General features: G+C 29.4%; 1 protein-coding gene and 1 long non-coding RNA gene across 20 annotated transcripts in view; both read left to right on the plus strand.

Moving 5' to 3' along the window:
• Nucleotides 1–14,743, plus strand: part of LOC100117353 (kinesin-like protein KIF13A) — a 1,179,147-nt gene that overhangs the window by 716,173 nt on the left and 448,231 nt on the right. The window lies entirely within an intron of this gene.
• LOC116417077 lies at nucleotides 4,853–8,640 on the plus strand. The gene is made up of 4 exons (XR_004227354.1): nucleotides 4,853–7,415; nucleotides 7,532–7,806; nucleotides 7,880–8,096; nucleotides 8,172–8,640. It is a non-coding gene; the product is annotated as an uncharacterized LOC116417077 (long non-coding RNA).

Genomic DNA, 14,743 nt, shown 5'->3' on the forward strand with positions numbered 1-14,743 from the left:
ATTAATTTTGAAAAGAAAGAAAATAATTTTATGAAAGAAAGAAATATATTATAAAATTAATTTATTCACTAATTTTGATAAATGTGATCTAATATTTTGGCTATATTGATGATGTATTTAACATAAGCCTCAGTATCATCCTCTAAAGCATTTGAAAATAAATTTTGTTTTTTACGAAACTTTAGAATAGTTTGAATTGTTAATGTTACTTTTGTTGGAATTTGATCGAGTTCTGTAATTTTTTTTGACGTGTTTTCTAATATTTCAAATTACTCATAAAATTCAATTTTCGAATTTAAGTATCTTAAGTCATTTTCATCATTTTCCTGTATCATCTGATTGATATAACTTAACTATTCTTTTGAACAAAAGAATTAAATTAAAAAAAAATTATCAATACATTTTTTTACTACCAAATAATTATTTATAAACTAAAAAAAAATAATTTTACAATTACAAAATAATTTTTTCATATCATCCGAATGATTTGCGTTAACGTTAAAAGAAAATTATAGTATTCAAACTTGCGCGATAAAATTTGGCTTTACTCAGCGGCAGGCGCATGCGCAGTCCATTATATACTCTCCTTTGACGTCAGAACCGTCGTGAAAAACGGCGCAAAGGACATCTAAAAACAGAAGTTCGTTGTTATATAATATATAGGAAGATATATAGCAAGAATTATAAAGTTTATATAATTCTTTTAATTTATATACTTTTTACTTACTACAGGATATACAAAATTTATGTATGATTTTTGTAAAAAAAAATTATTTGAAAAAGTGTTGATCATATAAATGTGCATATAAATGGCGAATTTATGAATGTGAAATCTGCTCAAAAAATATAAATATAAACAATATTTGATGACTCACATGCGAGCGCATAGTATCAATAAAAGTACAAATGTTTAATTTGTCTGAAAAGGTTTACGGATAAAAGTAATCATAATTGACATACTAAAATATATGAAATTGGTATATTTATAAAATAAAAATAATCATTGCATTATTAATGTTTATTAATTAATGATAGAAAGTTTATAATTATTTTATCTAATTTTATTATCTCTTAGTTCATCTTTTGTATTATCCGGATACATTTTCATTCTTAACTAACCAGAACGTTGAAATTATCAAATCATGAAAATTAAATTTTGAAAACAAAAATCCCATAGACACTAATATGGGGGGTTGGCGAGCGAAGCGAGCAGGGGGGCGTAGCGTATTTGAATATATATATATATATATTCAAATTTACAAACACATAGCTTTGAAAAAAGAGAATACCTGCGCGAACAACTATTTAAAGAATACCTCTTATCAAAACCAAATCTGCAAATAAAATCTTGTGATTTGCATAAATACATTCAGCATTAGTCATTTCATATTCACAAACACATAGCTCAATAATAAAAATCACACACGCACAATAACTATTTGCAGGATACTTTTTATTAAGACCAAATCTGCAGATTACATTAAGTGGTGTAAATGAAATCATACTGCATTCGTAATTCTAATTTACAAACACATGGATTGGAAAAAAAGCATACCTGCACAAACAACTATTTGCAGCATCCCTTTCATCTGAACTGAATCTGCAGATAACATAGTGTGATATGCATAAATACGTACGGCATTCGGCATTTCAAATTCACTAACAGTTTTTAAAAAAGAGCACATCTGCACAAATAATTAATTGCAGCATTCTTTTGATATTGACCAAATCTGCAGATCACATCTTGTGATATGCATAAATACATACAGCTATCTTCATTTTATATTTACAAATACATACTTCTAAAAGAAAGAGCATACTAGCACAAATAACCGTTTGCAGCATTCTTTTGATCTCAACCAAAACTGCATATTACATTTTGTGATATGCATAAATACATTCAGCATTAGTCATCCCTATTGAAAATAATGACGTCATTGAATGACGTCATTTGTCGTGTCAGGAATTGGAACAAAAAATGACGTCATTTTTTGCTTTATTTTTAATACGTATATGGAAATGACGTCATTTTTTCTATAAGTATCATTCCGTTAAAATGATGTAAAAATAAGTTTAATAATGGGTAACAGGAAAATAAAATAACGTCAGTTTTGTAAAAAATAAATCATGTTTATGAAATCATATTATTTTACAACAGTATCAATAGAAAAAGATTTGTTATTGAATTTCCAAATGTCTAGAAAATTACATTAATTTCATTATAAAAAAGTTTTATTTACATAATTGCTAATTCTCACTCTAAAAACTAATAAGAATGCAAGTTTGGGACCGGGCACAAGTAAGATTCCTCGTCGCAATTCATATAAACACAAATTCTATTTATCATGCTAGTATTGATAACTCTCAAGTCTTCATTAATATCTACTATTATTTTAATTTGGAAATCATGAATAATATTATCGTTATCAAAAATATTTCTTACATTCACCCTCTTGTACACAGTATATTCCTGACCCCGTAAAGTGTCAATAAAAAAAAATTTTTTATGAAATTATTGTCGATTGTCTTTGCGAAAGAATTATTCGATCGAAGTCTTATTGTATTGCAAGATAAATACGAGGATTCGGTTTTTACTAATTTTTTATAAACTAAAGCTGAGTCAGACAGATTTAGTTCTGTAACCCATCGGCGCGTTGGTATAGAAGCTTTACCAAAATAACTGCCAATATCAGTCTTTACGGTTTTCGCACACTCTCTTGTTTCTAAATATTTAACATAGTCAATAATGACTGAATCAGGATTATTTTGCGACATAAAGTTTTTTAAAGCCGATTCGCTTCTTTTCATCATAATAATTCTAGAAATTTGGTGTATAACACCATTGGCAGCCTGTACCTGTTTAACAATTTGCCCATTGCCATTTTCAAAGCCGTACCCAGAGTGGAAATACAAAGGACCCCAATTGATGACACTTTGCGATAAATGAAGTAATTGATGAACGTTGAAGGTCATTGCACTTCTAGAATAATAAAATTGTGTTAGTGCTACAAATCTGTTTAATAATTCATGTGCTACATGTATCTATTCCCTAGTAATATTATTTTGCAAAAGAATGTAATATGCTCTTACTAAATACGTCTAATGTTCAACGTAACATTTCATTCTAGGAATCATTAAAAAACAATTGGAAAGTATTTTGGAAAATATTGGAAAGCAAAAGAATTACAAAATTGGGTTATTTATTAACCCAATTTTGTAATTCTTTTGCTTTCCAATATTTTCTGTCACGTATAGACCGAGAGTATCGAAGAAGCTTGCTAGGGACCTTGAGGTTTCTTAAAACGTTGTCAATTAAATTAATTTCAACATTAGTCAATGAATAAGACATATTCCTAGTGTCAAACCAATATTTCATAAATTGCTTTGCAATACCTAAGTCAACGCAATGCATCGTTTTTTTGCAGGATTTAACCCAGGATTGACCCCTTAAAGTGTCAGCTTCGTTTCTATCATCTATCTCATCGTCGAGTAAAATATACTTGACGCTACCACCTTTGCCAATTGCAATGTAATATCCCGGATGTAAGCACCAGTTACAACCGAAATAACCATTGAACTGAGTAAGTCCTTGCATTGGCGCGCGTGCTACGGAATCATCACAAGAACATACAGTATATACATGAATTTTCCGGATTGTATTTCTTACATTACAAATTATTCCTTCATTACCCAATAAATTCATTTGGGTAACAAACGGTCTAAGAAAAACATTCATATCCGGTTTATTTTTGCCGGACCATAAACCGTATACAATTGCCTTTGATGTCCTCACGTTAAACGGTAATTCATTAATTATTATCTGAATAGGCCAAATAGAAAATGCAGAGCTTTCAAATACTGGCGAACCATCGCTGTTGAATATCGCAGTAATGAAGTTATCTTTTTTATCATCTGGCAAGAAATGTCTTAATTGTTTATATAACAAACCGTTATGGAATTCATTGATATTGTCCTCATTATGCGTTCGTGCTTCAACAACAGATTCGTAATAAGACCAATTTTCTTCTAAATATTGAGCTATCTCATATTCTGGATTAATTTTAGTAAGAAAAATCTCTATAAGCAGGATCTTTTAAATTAATTACTAAATTACAAGGGCCGCAACGTACGCTATGATTCTGTTCATGATTGAATTGTCTTACATAATTTTTACAGTTCGGACAGATTGCATGATAATCAACATCATCTTCAGAATTGAATATCTTATCAATCAAGTGACGAGATTGAGGCAAAATAGATGTAGAAAAAACAAGTTTAGCTTTTTAAACAAACAAAATTGCGGCAGATTGTAAACCAATGAAAACTTCAAAACTGCGAGAAGTATTTCAGCTTTAGTAACATTTACCTGCGCGTTTATTACACCTCCTGCATCGTCATTCATTAGTATTTTCTCTAATCCATTTAGGACATTATTCACTGGTTCTGCAAATATATCTCGATAGTCGATAACGTCATCTTCACTCACATATTCATCATCTTGCTTGTAGATAATTTGCTGATATAAATCTCCTCTTCTTCCATTCTAAAAATAAAAATAATCAGATGTAGATAATTCAATGTTTCTGTTAATCTTTATTAATTATTTAGATTTGATTTTCAGTATAATGCCATTAACACAAAAGTCATGATATACTTTGAACATTTTTCATGGAGGTACATTCACTTTTTTTTCGTAAACTCAAGCAATGTATATTTCAGTCATACTGATAATTTTGTTCAAAATAGATATAATAGTTTAAATAGTACAGGTAGATTCTATATTTCATTTGCAATCATAAATGTTTACATCATTTTTCATCTCAAATTAACAGTTTAGTTGTAAATCTCTGAAATACGCATTATTGGCCGCGGAGACAAACTCTTTTATAATACACAATACTTACTTGCTTGCTTGATAACTGAAATTAAAAAAGAAGTCCAAGATGGATTAGCTTCTTTTTCTTCTTCAAGCCAAGCTGGTATCAGGTCGTATTTGTCCTCCGGTGGGTATCTACAAAACTAGGACCCTTCCTCGTTGTACGCCCATGATCGAGGAACGAAATCCACCGCTTTTTTCCGTAGGAAGGAAATAATCCTCGAACTTGATAACTAAGAACATTGTGCTTTCGCGGAGCTCCATGGTTAACCTCTTTATCGAGGCGTAATAGTTTACGTTGTCCATGTAAATAAACAATTGCAAACGCACGAAAAGAAAAGTTCGAGAAAATTTATACGTTTAAATTCGTTCTTAAAAATCTCTAATTTGAAACTGATAAAGGTTTTATGTAATTACAGGTAAGAATAGACAAATCAAATATTTACTGTACACAATTTATTACTAATATACAAGATAAATATATTTATTCCATTTTATAGCAACAAGATTTCTTCAATTTTATCGAGAGCTTTTATCGGACTAGAAATTTACATATGTAGCATTTGAATAGCATAAAAGCTTTCCCCGAATTTTAATTTCACACATTTACTAGATTAATTAAATTTTAAGCAATTAAAAGTTCATACATGTTTTGATTTTCGCGTAATTTTTTCCACTCCAACAAATTTAGAATCGCATGGATAATCGAACGCACTTTCGGAATATAAACAAAGCCTTGAATTTTTAACTTCTTACCTTCAAAAAATAACCGATTGATTTCAAAAATTTTTTTACTATTCAAAAATACAAGATTATCTGGAGATTTTGATCGAATCGTTGATTGTTTATACTTAACTTGTAGAATTTCGCAAGCGTGCGGACCAATTTTTTAATTTGACCCAAACAGCTTTCAAACGGAAATGCAGAGTAAGCTGATAATGGCGCTTTCATGTATCGAACATCATCTTCATCTGCTACATGAATCAAATTATGAAAATTCATAACCTGAGTGTCTGTCCCATACATAGTAGGCATCAGTGTAAAAAATTTTCGTAATAATTCATTAGCGTAATCTGCATACGGTACAGCCAAATGTTCACTAAAAAGCACACGACTCGATACAAATAAAAGAAGCAAATGTTTATATTTGTTAGTAGATATTAATTTTTTGAATAAAAAAGGTAATGCGTAGAGTAGAACAAATTGGAATTGAGTTGCTTTCCAATTACTCAAATTTTTTAAGTCGAAACACTTTCTTTGAAACTCCATTGGTATGCCATGAGTCATTTTCTGAAGTAAATCATTGAGAGAATTTTTTTGAGCTGCACTTAGTTTGTTTGAGTTACCAGGTTCTATAAATTTTTCGAAAAGTGATTTCATTACTCCAAGATTAAAAAGATACATTGAGTCGAGAAAAACTTGTCTGACGGGATCGAATCCAGTAATCAAAGTTAAAGGCGAAATTGCATTTTTATGGTGTTCCGGTTGACTTTTAGCTAGAAACGATTCTCTTGTTCTTAAATCGCAATCTATCTGACTGTATACTCGTCTTTTATTTATTATAACACCTTTCACTATGCACCTTACGCAAGCAATGAAGCCACCATGTCCTTTACAGCATTTACAACCAACTAGCTGGAGTATAAAAAGATTTCTATGGTAAATTTTCATTAATATGGGCCAAAATTGTTTGTCTGAATTCTTGTATATAAGCATTCCAATTATGTTAACTAAAATTTCGATTTGATCATCATTATAAATTTTAGGATCTATCATCAGAGTTAAAACTTCGGCGATTCCAAAATACGCATATAGTCCATTATTTAATTTAGCTATTTTTATAATTCTTTTTTCGTTTGTAAATTTCTTCGTTTTAAGTAAAGTTTCGGCGGTTCTTGGTAACTCGTCATGACCCTCAGAGTATAAAATCTTCAAGAGTTGAGACGTCGTGGAATTCCTTAATGTAAATATATTATTTACGCACCAGTCTTGTAATTTTTCCTTCAAAGTAAGATTATTTTTATCTTGACATTCGATCTGCAATAGGTATAAAAAGCATTATAAAGTATAAAAAAATACCTTCGATTATTAAAAATAAATGTCGATTAATTAATTTAATATTCGATAGTGAATTATCTCTACCTCTATCTATCTCTATACTGTGAGATTTCTCAGTTAATGCAATTTCATTACTTTGTGCAGAATCTAAAGTGTCAACACTGCAAATATTACTTTCAGCATCACTTTTCGTACACTGCAAACTGTCGATACTGCAGACACTGTTATCACGAGAAATCGTAGTTTAGTCGACTCTAAATTATCGACATCAATCTTGTCTATGCTGTAAAATAAAAGTGATATAGAAAATGATCAATTACGAATTTATATGGATACAACAAATTTTAGTGTAACTAGAAATATTACTGTATCTATCAGGTTTTTTCTTCAGGCTCCAAGAATCAACAGCGGACTCTAATGATGATTTCGATGATGTCGAAGAGTCGCGTTTTAACCTCTTCAGAGCTCTACACTTTTTCACGTAATCATAATTTTTATACATTTTTTTATAACTCGTATCGTACGCGTACCTATAAAGTTATTAGGTTAAAGACGAGATTAATTGAACAAATGTGTTATTGTCAACTGCTTGCTTAGCAACGGCAAACTGTATTGGACCAGTATTGAAATAATTGAGAAAATAAAAGCCTATTGGGGAATCTGGCAGGCGACATTGGAGCGATACTCTTTTCTATTGTTTGGCCCGATCTTATCATTTCGATATCGGATACAAGCTTGGATCAGTAATGGCAAACATAGCTACGGTGACCAGTATTTAGCCATTTTTGGGCCGTTATGTCAGGGCTGACAGTTCTTCCATGGGAAAATGGGAGGATACGAAAATCGACGATAACACTGGAAAGATAGTGAAGGTACAAATTAATAAACTTATATAATTATGAAAAATATACTTCTATCAAATAATTTTAAATTTATTGTTTCCAGACCAATATGTTTCACATCCATTACGGGGTATCTGTACCGTACAAAAACTAGAAGAGAGCTATAAATGCTGCAACTTCATATAAATTTTTACGTGAATTAGTGGTACCTCACATTTGGAGTTTGCGTGAATTCGTACAAAGGGCTATACAAATAGATAGGACCAACGATCAAGAAGAAAGGGTGGGGTTAACTCCAAGGAAACGAGAAGCCTTAAAAAGTATGGATTATATATTATGATCTACGCTTTGCAAAAATTACATAAAACTATTGTACATTTTTTTTCCATTTACAGGAGGCTACGTCCAGTATTGACTTGAACGAAATATAATACCGTACAAGGTTTCAACGCAACGTAATGCTAAATCAAGAAAGGGGCGCATAAATAAATTTGGGAGAGAATTGGAAATCATAATTTGTCAAGAAAGATTAAAACTGTTGGACAGGCACGATCAAGAAGCTGAGAATTCATCACATTCGCCACGGAAACCAGATGTTACTGATTCTTAAAATTTATTATGTTTATAACTTTTGACTATTAAGTGTTTATGACATTATGAATTCAAGATGTTCATTTATTTTTAGAGACATTCAAAGTTTATTCTGCGAACTTCTAACACCTTTTTTTAGCAGGGTTTTTGTGATACGTTAGAATTATCACTCTTTCAAAGATATGGATTAAAATGATTATTTATTTTTCGTAAATTGTTTTAGATAGATTCACAGTTTATTCTGCGAATAATGTTTAACTGCAAAGATATTAATACGCTTCATTTATTTTTAAAAAATTTTTGTGATACATTAGAATTATCACTCTTTGAAAAATATGGATTAAAATAATCCTTTATTTTTTGTAAATGGTTTTTATAAGCATTCAATAAAATGCCCGATGACAAAAAGTTAGGCTATATTTTCCCTCTAATATTTTCAATGAAATTAAATTATCATACATTCGAAAAAAAACATTAAAAAATTATGTCATTTTCGTGCAAGAGCAAGTACCCCAAAAATTACGTCATTTTAACGGAATGATACTTATTAAAAAAAAGATTATATCTGCACAAATATTTAATCGCAGCATCTCTTTTATCTTGACCAAATCTACTGATAAAGCATTCGTTATATTATATTCTCAAGTAGATAGCTTTAAAAAAAACAGTATATCTACACAAATAATTATTCGCAGCATCCCTTTCATCTAGACCAATCTCAAAATAATCTTTATAGCACAGTGTGGCTAAAATCCGCTGTTAAGTCACGTCTATCTGTGACTAAAGTAGTCCTTTTTTGCACCGTGTTTATCACACTCGCTACGCCCGTGCGCTAACCTCACGGTGCAAATAAGGAATACTTTTAATCGGGTGCTAACTGCGCCGTGTAAAAAAGAACCGTTTAAGTCACAGGTATCGTAATGTACTATTATTCATCCATGTGTATACGTATATCATGTTTACACCCCCCCCCACACACACACACACACACATATATATATATATATATATATATATATATATATATATATATATATATATATATATATATATATATATATATATATATATATGTTTGTGTGTGTGTGTCATAACATATGTCAAAAATATAAAAAAAATACATTAATTACGTCTATTTTTTTTCAATTGTTTTCACAGCTTCCAATTTGCCTAGACCAATTTTTAGGCATTCGCCCCGTATAAAGAGTTTCAAAGAAACGTCTTATACCCAGAGCGAACGCCTATTGGATTTGACCAAAAATGTGTTTTTTTTTCAATTCTTTCTGAGCCATCTTTTACAAAAAGGTTTTTTCATAAAAGTATTATGGCTATTTTGTAGAAAATTAAATTCTGAACAAATTCACTGTATTTAAAAACCCATTTGAAAAAAGTCTTTCTAGTAGCGAAGCCTCATTCTCCAAAGAGTGACTTTCCGTCCGTGCGCAGGACCTGATGTTCATAAGAAGTGACCTTATATTACACAACATACTAGTTCAAAACAGCTTTTTTTAGTCAAATTCACTATGTATATCAAATCCCTATATAAAAAAGTCATGATCGGATGAAGTGAAGCCAAGAATGCGTCAATATGATTGGCTCATGTAGTACGCAAAAGTATCGTTAGAATTTTTTGATTTGTATTTGATTTCTAAAATTGATTCTAATATTAAAAATATAATATAATACTATAATACATATCAAATAATAATTTGTGTATTTATAATATTCTATATTGTAAATATTACTACTGTTACAAAAAGAAACATGATGTGAACGTTGACACGAACTGAGTTGAGACATACTTAACCTTAAAATTTTAAAAGGAAGTTGGCGACAAAACCGCGGCAATTTTGAAATTTATATGAGCGCGAAATGAATCATATATTGTAAAGTTTGATATATTTCCGTGATAGAAAACAAATATTAAAAATATCAATCAAGCATTTATATTTCATTTAATAAGTTAATGAATTAATAGTCTACTACAGTGCGCGCAGCGCACTGCGCCAAGTCTAGTATACTATATTCTACATGATCACCAGGTATATGCATCTTTTTAGACATACTTTTGTAGAACAATAATGGTAGAAACTGACATTTCTTCACTATACCCATACTAAATTCTTGAAAAACTAAACTTTTCACACTTGCTTCTATGAAATACTTGTACAATGACTATATATGTTCAATATACTATATTCTAATTGTAAGCCATCATTGAGCATATGTATATCTATATATACGTATATTTGATACTATATCCCTCTGTATAACCTTAAATCTTAAGGAAATATGAATTGTTTTGACTCTAACTATAATAAACACTTGCACTGCAACTGTATATTATCATACTCATCACCATGTATATATATATATATATATATAATTTTACTAATTTTTATACGAAGTGACCTTATATTACACTTCATACTTTATTAAACGAACTTTTTGCGCTCAAATTCACTGTATATACTGAATATACTATATTCGATACTACGTCTAGCCAAAATTTCTTAAAAAACCTTATATTACTCTTCATACTTTTCTAAACGAACTTTTTGCGCTCAAATTCACTATATATATATTGAATATACTATATTCTACACTACGCCTAGCCTAAATTTTTTAAAAAACCTCATATTACACTTCATACTTTTCTAAACGAACTTTTTGCGCTCTAATTCACTACATATACTGAATAATAATCACCGTATATTATTGCACAGTCCGTATCCTGTAAGCCTGTGAACGGTAGAGGCTTGTCTTTGTCAACCACTACTTTATCATGTCGTACACATGTGTGCTGCCTTCTTATAGCTGACAGCAGCAAGTCAATTATATTTCTTTTATCACCATATATATATATATATATATATATATATATATATATATATATATATATATATATATATATATATTTAATATTTGCATGTTACTTAAAATCTTGAATTGATGAATTTTTTATTATATTCTTGCGTCCACTAAACACTTATATATGTGTAGATGTGTACATACATATACAACTACCGCATATAAACACAAAATCTAAAACGATATATCTTTAATCTTGATTGCTCTGAACATAATACTATGCCTCAGAATTATAAAAATACATATAAATTATAAAAATTTAAATCATTAACTCAATGATATATGGTTACTACATCACAGAATCGACTTCTTAAACAAATATTGAACAAGATACTTTTACTAAATTGTAACTTATGCATTGTATACATTAATTAAATTGTAACTAGATTATACATAGCAAATTATAACAATCATAAATAACAATCATTATTGCATTGAAAAATTAATAATCATAATTTTAACCGTAAACAAATTTTTATGTAATTTTTTACTATAATGAAATATCAATGACATATTATACTTTGCAATAAAATACAACAAACTCATTTATATACAAGATAAACAATAATTTTAATAAATGAAAAATAATATACTTTACCAGTCAAGAGGCTGGTAGAAAAATTCATCTGCTACAAACATTATAAACATTGAAGAACCTGCAACAATAGAATAAATTCTACAAAGTAAATGCTTAATAGAAAAAGTTTTAAGCAATAATTTTTGTTTTTAATTTATAATAAATTACTTATCTAATAATTCCATTGAAGTACTTTATTGAAAGCAGGATAAACATACATGGAACACTTGTGCAATTTAACAAATCGTAATCATACTTGCACATATATCACTAATAATAAGAAAAAAATAATAACTATTCAACAATATTAGTATGCGCCAACAATATATGAAATACAATTCACAATTTAAAATTAAAAAGTCAAAACAAACTAAAATCTAAAATACTAATTAAATATAGAGTTTAAACTTCTAAATTCTACCGCTAGGTGTGCCATTTTTGCTTGGACGCCCGAAGATTTATGTAGTTTATGATTCGATTCGGATCGTTTGTTCAATTTTAATAAGTACTGAGCGTTATACCAAAACAAACAACAATGTAGGTACCTTAACCGATAAACTAATTGTTTAATCTGTCCCCACTGTTGTCATAAATCAGTGCAACCCAACTGTTCAATTGAATCTTTGTTTCTCCTAATAATATAGATAAATTGTTTTAAAAATTTCAATAAAATGCATCAATTTCTCATTTACTTACCGATTTATAAGTAAAAAAACACCTACAATTGCACTGCCCAGAATTTCCTGCCTGACAACTATAATGAGTGTTGAGAGTCTTACTGTTACCATTATTAGTAGTGATTTGAATATTTATTTCATGTGGGTAATCAGTTAACGAACTAGAGTTTAATCACAAATCAAAGTATTTATGCACTTATACATTTTGAACTTTGATTACTACTACAAAGCCCACATAATAGAATATAATTAGAATTTAAGATACTGCAATCATCTTCAAATGCTCTAATTCCCCCATTGATATATTTCATTAACTCAAAAATTTCAACAATTGCACTGGCCATTGCGAACTAACAAATTGCAACTAAATAAAGAAAATGATAAATAGAAAGTAAGCAAGTTTGTCACCGTAAAAATCCATGTTTTAAGAATAACTACAACTTTTATCTTCAACATTTTCATGTAAAACATAGAGCAGCAAAGTATTATGATGAATAATTGATTTTTGTTTTGCTACAGGAAACCGATTAGCTACGAACTTGAGTTATAAGTATTTTCATGATATCATGTCAATAGAAAATAGTTGCATTTTTCAAAGATCTACAACTTCTTAATTTAACTTTTTTTTGTAGAAAGCTTAGTATTCAACATATGGATCTAAAAAAACATTTTTGACCATTTTTGAAGATAACCGCATTCTGCGTATATATTAAAAAAAAAAACGCGCGGAGCGCATCTAAACTTGCTAGTGTACCAAAAAATACATATTTTCATGTAAAACTCAGTCATACATATTTTTGTTTATTTTTATTTTTTATTTAAATACATATAGTTATAAGTTACAAGTTATATAATTATTGTTGTTTATTGTAATAGTGATATATAAAAATTCCTCCTCTTCCCTTGCCTCTTCCTCTGCCTCTTCCTCTGCCTCTGCCTTTTCCTCTACCATTTCCTCCTCCTCGATTATTGTTTCCTCTATTATTACCTGCAATCATTTTTAATAAATTTTTATTATTTTCAATTCTTTATTTGAAGTACTAAAGTTTAATTAATACAAAATAATAATTCAATAATTCACCTCCATTAATTTGCTGCAATTCACGCAACGTTTCTCCTTGTTGGCGAAGATTGTCCTGCAATCTTTGCAACTCCTCGAATACATTGCTTAAAACTTGGTTCTAAAAAATAAATTACAATTTAAATATTTAATATATCTTTATTATTATTCCAAATAACTTTGTACATTTTTTAACATTTTTGAGTTCCATATCCTTTGAAAGAATTGATATTATAATATAAACACAAAATTATTGATAGATTAAATTTCAAATTTCCCACAAAAACTTATCTATTTAATTTAGATTTCTATTTTAATTGTATAATTTCTTAAAAAAAAACATTTTTTAATAATAATACTTTGTTAAAAATATTTACACCGAATTTTGCATCAAATTTTATTTAATAATTTAGAACTTTTACGTGTACAATTTTACATAAATCAATTAAATTGTAAAACTTTACGTAAAATTTTAAATAAAATTGTACGTAAAGATCAATATAGTCTGGGCGCAGGATATAGGTCGAGTATGCAATTCGAGGTCCAGAAGGTAACTCAACGTTTTTATATGTTTTTTGGGGCGCTGATTCGATTTTTCGAGGTTACCAGGCCCAAAAATGGGCTATTTATGAGTTTAGGCCCTTTTTAACCCAAAAAAGCGACTTATATCGTTTTTCACAGAAAGATTGTGTTTTATTTTCATTTTAATGCATACTTATTGTTGGTAATAAATACATTTTTAATATTTTTTATCATATTCATTTTTAAAATTGATAAATAATAATTACGTAGCGATGTATATGATAAAATTTACCTTTATGATCGATATAGAATACCATATCAAATCATACTTTTCTCAGTTAATCGACCTGTCAAATTTTTTTTTATATAAAATAAAAGTTTCAAGAAATAATAATAAGTATGCTTTCTCTGCTAATATTTGCTTGACATTTCCACCTAGCGAAATAGCTCGTCTCAAGTGCGCAAGTCACTGCAAGTCGCGTACGCGTCGAGCGCGTGTCGGGCTTTTTCACGCTCGAGCTTGTCTGTTAAGGCGTGTTCTAGCATTGCACTTTCCGTTCAGGGATCAAATCTGCGCGTCGATCAGTATCTCTTGGAGCGTCAGACTATAAAGATGTCTGAAAAAAGGTGTATAATTTGTCTTGCGGGTGACCAGCCGCTAACAAGTAC

The sequence above is a fragment of the Nasonia vitripennis genome, assembly GCF_009193385.2.
Source record: "Nasonia vitripennis strain AsymCx chromosome 4 unlocalized genomic scaffold, Nvit_psr_1.1 chr4_random0004, whole genome shotgun sequence".
NCBI classification, from domain to species: Eukaryota; Metazoa; Arthropoda; class Insecta; order Hymenoptera; family Pteromalidae; genus Nasonia; species Nasonia vitripennis.